Below are 9,338 nucleotides of genomic sequence, written 5' to 3'. Positions count from 1 at the left end.
GGCTCTGCTCCGGGGGCCCAGCAATGGCACCAGAGCCACGGGCAGGGACTGAGCCCAGGGAAGTTCCACTGACAGGAGGCACAACTTCTGTCCTGTGCAGTGACCGAGTCCGGAGAGGACAGCGAGTCTCCCTCGCTGGGGATATCCCAGCACCGTCTGGCCGCAGTGCAGTGCCGTGTGCTCTGGGACGGCCCCGCAGGAGCAGGGAACACTCCCCACACTCCGGTCCCCGCCGCCCCACGGCGGGACGCGCTGCGAGGGACGCGGGGCTGGGCGGGGCGGGCGGCGCGGGCGCGGCCAATGGCGGCGCGGGGCTGGGCGGCGCGCGGCTCTCGCGAGAGCCGGCGGGTAAACATCGGCCCCCGCCGCGGGCCCGCCCGCTGCCATTAGCGCGGGGGCGGCGCCGCGCTCGGACCGGGCGGGAGGTGAGTCCTGAGGCGAGCCGGGTCCCGAGGGGAGCCGCGCACCCTCCGCCCCGGCGCTGCCCGCGGAAACAGTGCTGGCATGCTGCCGCCGGAGACTGGGAATCTCCCCCTGCCTTCCCTCTTTCCTCCCTCCGCACCGTGAGGCAGCAGGCGCAGCCATCGCCGTGGAGGCTGTGGGAGCGCAGCCTCAGCCTCGGCTGCGGGGACGGTCGGGAGCGGCTCGGGGCTGCGGGGCACTTCTGCCGCCTGCCCCTCGGGTGCCTCGGCCTCCTGTCCCCGGGGTGACTTGTGACTCGTCCCGCAGCCCTTGGGGTGGCTCGTCTCGCTGCCCCCGGCGTGGCTTGTCCCCTGCCCCCGGGGTGTCGGTGCGGGGAGCGAGGTGAGCCCGGAGCGGGGCCGGGGCTGCGCCGAGACCCCGCCGGGAGGGTCGGGCTGGGCTCTACTCGTGCTACGGAACGTGGCTCTGGGCTTAAGGGTGTCCTGCCCTCTTTAGAAATAAATAAATAAAGGGACGAAATGATCTCCGTAATGCGCTTAGAAAAGCAAACAGCCTTCACAAGTTTCCACTCGCGGGAGGAGCAAATCCCAAACCTTCCGCCGAGCCGTAGAGTTTGGGATTGAGGCCCCCGTGCTTTGGCTGTCCTGCTGCTGCTCTGTCTTTGGGCAATTCTCATTGACTCAGGTGGAAGTTAAGTGCTAAGAACATACAGAGGTCTCGCAGTTGTTTGGTTTTCCTTGGTCTGGAACGCCTTGGGTGAGAATAGCAGAGTTCACACGCGTGCCGCCGATGATGTACCTGGCTTCCTCTTGCAAAATCCGGGCTAGGAATAAATGAGCCTTGCTCTGAATCAAAAGCAATGCTGGCGTTTGTTTTTTTTTTTTATTTTCTTCTAAGAGACTCTTTCGGTATGATATTTGGTGGAATGTATTGGTTTTGCTTCTACCTTCTGTTTTGGGGTTTTTGTTGACTCTAGATGTTGGGGTTTGTCAGGTGTGCTGATTCTGTGTTTTGATTGCAGTTTTTTAAAGTCACTTAAAGCAGAGGGATCTTGTTTATGAGTGTTTATAATGCTAATAAATCTAGCTAGGTTGTTGTGCCTGCTCCATAAAAGATGCCTGACTGTACACAGGAGTCTGAAAAATTGTTTTCATTCCTTATCCTTCAGGAATGAAAGAATATCGGCTTTAGCTCTGAAGAGTGAAAAGAAGTAGGAGCCCACAGGCTGCTGACCTGAGAGGTGGGCACCCTCATTGCGTGTGAGAAATCTGTTACTGTATCTAATGAAATTGCTGCAGTTTTACCTTTTGTGCCATATGTAGGCATGTTTTCCTGGCTTTGTTAAGAAGTGTCTTGGATGGGAAAAGTCAAATTTGCATAACTCTGTGAACTCATTTGTTTTTCATAATGTACATGGCATACTGTGTGTTCAATTTAAATATTTTTGCTTAACGTAGCTTAAAAAAATTCTGAACATTAATTTCTCAAACATTTCAGGGGATGACAAATCCCAAGCCACTAGATAAGCAGAATTCAGAAGCAGATATTTGCAGAGGACAGGTATCATGCTTTATTTTCTTCTACCCATTTTTTTTTTTCCATAAAGTTAGTCTGTGTTAAAAAAACAAACAGCAAACCCACACACCATCATTAACTTGCAGTGGACTTGGACCAGGCCTATGCTCTTGGTGAGGGAATGTTCCCAGAACAGAAATTTTGGGTTTCTGTCAGCTGATCTGTTGTGGCCCTCCTTGTGTGAGCTTTTTTGGTGCTGACCTTGGGGGGTCTGATCCGAAGTGGGGTCCTGGTGGGATTCTCCTGGATTGGAACAATGTGGAATGTCACACAATATGGGATTTGCTTACCTGTTCTTTCTCAGGAGTTCTTTGTAGCCTCCCTTGACTCATCTGTCTTTTTGTTCCCAGAGTTTGAATGGAGGGTAGGAGGTTTTCATTCATTTAAGTTACTGCTGTAGTTTGTGATGGCTCTTGAATCCTGTGGTGACCACAAGGAGCTTAGTCACTGTGTGTGTGTCCACTGGATCTCTCTAGGCAGTGGATTTATCTTGCTTTCAAACCTTATCTTCTTACAGATTCTGTTTTTGCTCAGTCCATGTTTATTCCAATAAAAATGTTGTTCTTCCCACCAAATCTAAGCTGAGCATTAGTTAAAATGTGAAGCCAGTTGTGGTGTTTGTATTCCAGGAGATGCAGGGTAGACATGGAAATTGCAATGAAACGAATTGCTTCTCTGAATGCAGTATTCATCAGCACAAAGCCTGCTAAGCTGATATTATATGGTAAATGGTTTGCTTTCAGTCTCCCAGAAAGAGGCTTTGTGTCTTAGGGTAATGGCAGTTGACATAAATCAAACATACAATTGTCCACAAAATCATTTAATCTTCTCTTGTTGCTCATTTCAACATATAGCTGCACTTAGAGCAGACCTGCCACTAGTGCCAATTGCATTGCTGTGGCTTGAAAAGTATGGGTTTGATAAATAACTGGAGACTAATTTTTGAGATGGGGTGGTGCAGAATTTTTCAAAGAATGGTGGTTGAATAGCGACTTTTATTGTGCAAAAAATTGTTACACTGGGGTAAGCCAATTTAATATCGTGGGGTAGGAAATCAGAATTATTTATTTTGTGTTAGGAGTTTAAATAGTGAACTGTATGTAAGGTGACGGAGTCTTGTCTTGAAGATTCAGAAATTAGTTGTCAAATGCAGCAGAGCAGACTTCATAATTTGATTGGTACAGAAAATCCTGCAAGTCTGTAGTTTAAAGCTACAGAATAACTTCTGGCAGACCCACTGCTCCTGTATTTGCATGGGGAAGTAATAGAATGTTTTCCTCTTAACAATATAAAACAGAACAGGAAGTAGGGGAAGAAATAAATGATCAGAAAAACTCAGTTTCCTTGTCATAAAAAATTTGATCAGTCTGGGAAGCATTAAAATGGGCAGTTGTAGTTAGTACTGCCTTAGTTGTGAAATTAGATAATCTTGTAAGGTGTACCTTGATATCTCATTAAATACTTTTTACAGATTAAAAAAGCAAAGGAAAATGGTGGATTGGGAAAGAACATTAATTTTTATGCTTCTAGTATCTGATTTCTGATTTCTTGGTGATTTAGGTGTTGGATTTTATATTCTGGTTTGAACTGTAGACTTGAAACTTAGTTGCCTTTAGTATTTATACCTACTAACTTACAAATTTGTTAGCTGACCCATGGTTTTATGAGAATTGCAATTGATCAGAATGTGAAAGAAAGAGATACCTAGAATTTGGAAGACTGCTTTTATGGGATTTTGATTGTGTTAGGAACAGTTGTGGTTTTTTTGGTGTTTTTTTTTTTTAGTAGAAGGAGCAGCGGTTGGTTAAAATGGTAACCTGAGTTTATGGGATTCCACCAGAGTGAGAATGCCCTGAAGTAGTAAAAAGGAAGTCAACTATTCACCTTTTAGTAACATGGAACAGCCAAGATGAAGCAAGCTTGGTGTGTGCAGGTTGTGCAAACAGATGGAGTTTATCAAAGGTGACAGAATGAATGGGAGGGAGGAAGTACAGGAATAACTTAGATCTATATGGGAGAGGAACAGTGTTTACTGTAGTACAACTTATATTAGCTTTGTCTCTTATGTTCCAGAGTTTGAGCCTGTGATCACTGACATGCTGTAGAGGAGCTCCAGTCTTAGGAAAAACCTTGGCTTATTGGAGTGTGTTACATTTCTTTCCACAGAAGAGGAAACAAAAAAAAAAATCTTTGACCAGATAAAAGGTCATAAAACCTTTTTCTACTCGGCGTAATAAAGAGAGTTTATTGTAGATGTTTACAGTTCTGAGAGTGCTGTGTGTAATGTCACATGGAGTACTGCATTTATAAAATGTGCCAAGGTGTTTTAGCAATTAAATCTCCTGGCAGGAGCAGGAAAACAGAACCAAGCCGACCATCCCCCAGACAAGTACTTGGAAATCTTGGCCTTCCCAGAAAGTTGTGTTTGGTTGAAGGCCCTTTTTATGAACCACTGTAGTGGAATAATGCTTATGAGGAGCACAGTTGTGCATCAGTTGGTCACACTTAAAACGGAGATATACTGGGTAGCACCCAACCCACCAAACACTCAGCTTCTATACACAGAGGAAGGGGCAGTAGCCATAGCTTCCATCCCGTAGCCAAGGGATGAGGAGGGATCAAAGTCATCACTTGAGTAATGGCTGCTAAAGGTAGAAACAGCAAAGGAAAGGGGCTTGGCAGGAGCAGCTTGTCACAAGTGGAGAGCTGTGTGTGCACAGGTGTGCCTGCAGGTGGTACAGACTCTGCATCCGTGTCCCTGATGCAGCAGAGAGGGAGACAGCTTCTCTACCCTGCCTGTGCTGTGCCATGAGCTTCCTCCAGGATCACTGAGGTTTCTTCCTGCCAGATCACTGCCACTTTGGAGACTCTTGTGGGTAAAAGGTGTTTTTATGATGTCACTAGTAAAAACCCATGTACAGCTCAACTGATAGGTAAATTCCAAAGGAATATTTCCTTGTCTGCAAGAGGGCTGTTGTCCATAAACCAGCCTCACCACAGAATCCCTTTACCCTTGTTTGAAGCTGAACTTTGAATTAGAGGTCTCAGATTTCCGTGGATCACACCTTCACACAGAGGAGGGGACAGGTTGCAGGTGTCCCAGTGTTTCCCCTTTATTACCCAGTGCAGAACTGCCTCTTTGGCTGATTAGCTAGATTTGAACCACACTCTGGAGAAGGCAGGGGAAATTCCCAGGCTTCACTGTTCTTCTCTTTCCCATAAAAACTGAGATAAATCTTACCTTTTAGGAGAAATTCCCTTTTCCCAGATTTGTCAAGTAGAAATGGCAGACCTTATACCAATGGCATCAGGCTCATTTTGTCTTTTGTATATTGGAAGAGTGTTTATTACAGGCATCTCTTAAAATTTGTTTTAATTACTTTTTACAATGAACGGTTGCATAATGTGTTCCCTGCCCTTCCCTCTTGCTGGTGCCTTATAAGGGAGGGAACCAGAATGGCAGCCAAATATCAGCCTGATGGTGAAAGAATTGTTCCACTTAAAGTGTCACTAATTTTTATCCTGCTGGAGAGGAGAGCTTACATTAGTAGTTCCCCAGACAAAAGCATTGCACTGCATTGTTTAAAGACAGCTGTTGTTTCTTGAAATTAAAGATTGCTCTGTTCTGTGCTCTGTGGTGTTTGCAGAGCAGGAAAGGAGAACAAATTTAATCACAAGGTAAGGATTTAGTGGGAGTACCTGTTTCTTCAAACAGTAGCAACTGGATACAGAATGAAGCCTGTTTAACAGTAATTAAAAGTATAATTAAAAAAGCTGTAAAATCTGGAACTATAAGGGAATTTTGTGTTCAGTATGTGAGGTTCTCTGTGGGATGCAGTCATTCAGCAGTGAGAGCCATGGCTGGTACAGACAGGTAACAGGCAGGTGGTAAAGCACATTCCCATTTAGTGGAGTAATGGCTGTTGATTATCAGACACTGGTGTAGCAAATACAGTAATTTCACGAATACAAGCCGCACCAATTTGACCAAAAATTTGGTGGAAACCCGGAAGTGCGGCTAATATTCCGGGGCGGCTAATCTATTAACAAAATTCTAAAAGCTGCCAACACGGAAGTGAGAGCCCGCGGCAGCCCCAAGCCAAGCTGGAGCCCGGCCGGCCCCGGCAGAGGTGGGAAAGCCTGGCAGAGGCGGGGCCAGCAGTGTGGGGGCGGGCGGCAGAGCCTGAGCCAGCAGGGCGGGGCAGGGGGGCGGCAGAGACCGGGCCAGCAGGGCGGGGGAGCCTGGGAGAACTGGGGCTAGCAGTGCAGGGGAGCATGGCAGAAGCAGGAAGGCCGGCGGGTGGGGCTGCCTGGCAGCGGGGGAAGCCCAGCAGAATCGGGGCCAGCAGCGTGGGGGAGCCCGGCGGTGCGGGGGCCTGCAGTGCCGGCCAGGGCGAGGAAACGCGGCGGCGGTGCAGACGGGAGGGGGCGGCCGGCGAGCCTGGTGGCGGCGGCGGCAGCCCTGCCGGCGGGGCGAGCGAAAGCGGCGCTCGCGAAGCGCCGCCGCCGCGAGCAAAGCGCCGCCGCCGCTCCCGGAAGCGCCGCCGCCGCTCGCGGAAGCGCCGCCGCCGCGAGCGAAGCGCCGCCGCCGCTCGCGGAAGCGCCGCCGCCGCGAGCGAAGCGCCGCCGCCGCTCGCGGAATTGCCGCCGCCGCGAGCGAAGCGCCGCCGCCGCGAGCGAAGCGCCGCCGCCGCGAGCGAAGCGCCGCCGCTCGCGGAAGCGCCGCCGCCGCGAGCGAAGCGCCGCCGTCGCGAGCGAAGCGCCGCCGCCGCTCGCGGAAGCGCCGCCGCCGCGAGCGAAGCGCCGCCGCCGCTCGCGGAATTGCCGCCGCCGCGAGCGAAGCGCCGCCGCCGCGAGCGAAGCGCCGCCGCTCGCGGAAGCGCCGCCGCCGCGAGCGAAGCGCCGCCGCCGCTCGCGGAAGCGCCGCCGCCGCGAGCGAAGCGCCGCCGCCGCTCGCGGAAGCGCCGCCGCCGCGAGCGAAGCGCCGCCGCCGCGAGCGAAGCGCCGCCGCTCGCGGAAGCGCCGCCGCCGCGAGCGAAGCGCCGGCGCCGCGGGGCGGGCGCGGCGCTCGCGAGGCGCGGCGCTCGCGAGGCGCGGCGCAGGGCGAGCGAAAGCGGCAGCGGGGCGGGCGGCGAGCCCGGCGGCAGCAGCCCTGCCAGCCAGGCGAGCGAACGCGGCAGCGGGGCGGTGCTGACGGGAGAGGGGGGCCAGCGAGCCCGGCGGCGGCGGCAGCACCACCCGGCCAGCCCCGCCGAGCCGTGGCGCTGAGCTGGGCCACCCGGCCCCGTCGGCAACCATGAGCGGGCCGAGCCTTCCTGGCCCCGCCCCGAGCCAGTAAAGCCCGCTATGCCGCGATCCTGTTACTAATTGGCCAATTTGTGAAAGCTGCGCACGGATTCTCGCGACGAACGAAAGTGCGGCTAATATTCGGGGTGCGGCTTATCTATTGACAAAGACAGCAACATTGTCGAGGCACCGGGGGTGCGGCTTATAATCCGTGCGGCTTGTATTCGTGAAACTACTGTAGTCTTGGTGAGACTTAGCAAGGCAGTTTAAAAGACTAGGAGAGTTGGGATTGTTCAGTCTGGAAAAGAGAGATTTGGGCTGCCCTCATTGTGGCCTTGCAGTGCCTGAAGGGAGCCCACAGGAAAGATGGGGAGAGACTCTTGACAGGACCTGGGGTGACAGGACAAGGGGCAATGGCTTCACACTGACAGAGAGCAGGGTTAGATTGGATATGAGGAAGAATTGTTCCCTGTGAGGGTGCACAGGTTGCCTAGAGCAGCTGTGGCTGCCCCATCCCTGGCAGTGTTCCAGGCCAGGCTGGATGGGGCTCTGAGCAGCCTGGGATAGTGGAAGGTGTCCCAGCCCATGGCAGGGGGCTGGAATTGGATGGGCTATAAGGTCCCTTCCAACCCCTAGCAGTCTGTGATTCTCTGAAGTAAGGATACCTTGTGGTGCAGATCCTATTGTTGCATGTCTTGAAAGGCAGTTCAAGTGCATTGCAGCAAATTCTGACTTTCAGGATAAGGTGAAAGAAAGGAATTTTATCATTTCTGGTGTTATTAACGTGCACCTTTGTCACTGGTTTTTACTGGTTTTCTTTGTGCTTGGTTGGTTCCACTAAAGTGATAAAGAGCTCTGGTTGAACAGGTGGCTGTTCTTTGACTGACTTGCCATATTTCACTTGTGTAAATCAAAAGTTTTATTGTGCCTAAAGAAAATTTCTCTTGCTAAACTAATCTGTCTGCTGATAGTTAAATTTATTTCCTTCATTTCATGAAATTAGTTATAGCATGTAACTCCATTTCCATGAATGCTGTAGGAAAGGAAATATTAATATTCAGGTTTACTGGGGAGAGAGGAGAGAAGAGAAACCATCCAACCCCGATGATATTGTAAGCACAATTTCTAGTAAGGTCTTACTTAGTCCTTCCCCAATCTTCACAGCCATAGAAATAGTGACTAAGGGCAGAGGATCAAGGTTATTAAGACAGGAGTTCTTCATGAATTAATTTCTCAAATCTCCTGTGAGCAAAGGATATAAATGACCACTTTATGTTGAAGTGTATTAGATGGTTCCTCTTATGGTTAATTAATGTATGGACACTCCTGCTCCATGTTTATATGATCTCTCCTTCTCTGTTAAAGTCTCTATCACTTGAGCATCTTGACCCACTTGTAGTCTGGGTACAGTGACCTCACTGCACAATAACCTAAGTAGCAATTAGAAACTTTTGAGTGTTTTTTTTTTCTTCATTAAAAGAAACAAATTTAAACAAAAAACTGCAACAATTATGTGAAAGAATAGTCTCCTGTAAGTTGGTTATTCTGTGTGAAATCAAAGTGAAGTTGGACAAAATCACAATGAGGCCCAGACTGCTGTCAAGGCACAACACATTCTCAGCCCATCATCCACCTCCCAGCCCTCTGGACCACAGGCTGAAAATCCCTGAGTTATGATGAACTGTGGTAGTAGGAATGAGCATCTTCAGAAATAGCTTCAGGAAAGAGGTTGAATTGCAGGAAGATTTTGAGAAGTAGATGTGGAAAAAAACAATACCAGTTGGTTGGAAGATGAAGTGAATACAGAAGGGGATTCTTCTGCTGTGTTAAGTCTTTTTCTTTTCTTCTTGTCTTTTTATTTTTCTCATGAGCCAGTGATAAAGGGAAAAGAACAAAGCAAAATGCTTTAAATTGTCAAGCTTTGCTGGCAAATCTTCAAAGAAATTGGAAATTTTTTTACCTTTCTTACATTGCACCAGTTCTTGACTGCTCTAGTTCTCAGTAATTAACAGTGTTTACAGGCAGCATTCAACAGGAAGGAACACACTGAAGAT

At 49.9% G+C, this 9,338-nt stretch overlaps 1 protein-coding gene across 2 annotated transcripts in view; it reads left to right on the top strand.

Moving 5' to 3' along the window:
* The first annotated feature begins 341 nt into the window (after nt 1-341).
* STK38L (serine/threonine kinase 38 like) overlaps nt 342-9,338 on the top strand; it is a 45,148-nt gene continuing 36,151 nt past the window's right edge. Inside the window, exon 1 of one of the 2 annotated variants that reach the window (XM_033058297.1) lies at nt 342-425. The gene's annotated coding sequence lies outside the window, so the exon portion shown is untranslated. Of the gene's footprint in view, nt 426-1,609; nt 1,664-9,338 lie in introns of those variants that run through there. The other variant, XM_033058298.1, reaches the window with a different exon arrangement.

The sequence above is a fragment of the Catharus ustulatus genome, chromosome 4, assembly GCF_009819885.2.
Source record: "Catharus ustulatus isolate bCatUst1 chromosome 4, bCatUst1.pri.v2, whole genome shotgun sequence".
Taxonomy (NCBI): domain Eukaryota; kingdom Metazoa; phylum Chordata; class Aves; order Passeriformes; family Turdidae; genus Catharus; species Catharus ustulatus.
This window is presented reverse-complemented; position numbering and strand designations above follow the sequence as displayed.